This window comes from Austrofundulus limnaeus, unplaced genomic scaffold (genome assembly GCF_001266775.1).
Source record: "Austrofundulus limnaeus strain Quisiro unplaced genomic scaffold, Austrofundulus_limnaeus-1.0 Scaffold40, whole genome shotgun sequence".
NCBI classification, from domain to species: Eukaryota; Metazoa; Chordata; class Actinopteri; order Cyprinodontiformes; family Rivulidae; genus Austrofundulus; species Austrofundulus limnaeus.
This window is the reverse complement of record NW_013952442.1, coordinates 24,553-25,703: the sequence shown is the minus strand read 5'-3', so window position 1 is coordinate 25,703 and position 1,151 is coordinate 24,553.

Here is a 1,151-nt window from a genome sequence, read left to right as displayed (position 1 = left end):
GTGTGTGTGTGTGTGTGTGTGTGTGTGTGTGTGTGTGTGTGTGTGTGTCGCTGAAAGATCACAGGCTTTTCCTGCATGGCCAAAGAAAGAGAGGAGACTCCATTTGAAGTGTGCACGCACACTTTTGGAGCAACAAGAGGAGCAGCAAGTCGGCATGTTTGCCAGGTCTCTTTAGGAATCGAGTTTTGTGTGAATGGGAGGCAACTTTTTTAATGAAGGATCAGAGTCCCTTTCTATATCTTTATCTGTCTCAAAGCGTTGGGTAAACACTTCCACTGTGAAACGCAGATGACGCTGCTGTGGCTTGTGACGCACGTCCTGGCTCTGACAAGTCAAAGACAGGCCGCAGTTTGTCAAACAGGAAAACAATCCTCGCTTAGACATCCCGTCTGTTTTGATAAAACTCTGTTTCAATTCACCAAATCAGCCTCGCCGCGATGCCAAGTAGGTTAATAACATGCAGTGGATTAAAGGTTTGCGTATGTGCGGCGCTGCTTTACTGCAGAACGGATTCAGCAGGGGAAAATATATGTATAAAGCTATCACAATAAATTTTTCTGACTTGGTAAGCCAAGTGCTGAAGGTGCAACCACGCTCCGAATCCAGTGACATGTTCATTTCTGTCTCCAGTAAGGCTGCACAAAGCAAGCGATCGGCTTCACAGGCCCGGTACATTACATGGGTTAGTCATGGCTCAGGCTGAATTAAACATAGGAAAAGAGTTTCTTTTTATCTTCTGCCAAAGTGCTAAATCTGACCACTGCAGCCGATACTCGCCCACTTCAAATCCTCCCTTTGATAGTGGAACGCGTAGGAGCTTTCAGATGGATCAGTTTGTCCTCATTTTTTAATGTTTCACTCGCCGCTTGATGTTTGCAGCCGCAAAACAAAAAAAAAATCACACAGAAGAAAGGATTTCCCCATGCAGAGCAGACATGTCRAATTTACATGGTCATTCTTTGTTTACTGCGTGTGCACGCTTTCTCACACGGCCATCTCTGATGCAGGCAAAAATGATTAAAGGCTTAGCATTCCTTTCAGGTGTGCGTGCTGCCCACCACCTCTCAGGCCAGATGGTTTTTTATGATTAGAAATGAGGGTTTAAAATGATTAGAGCTTGTACGACCTGTTTGTACTTGTTGTATGCGTTG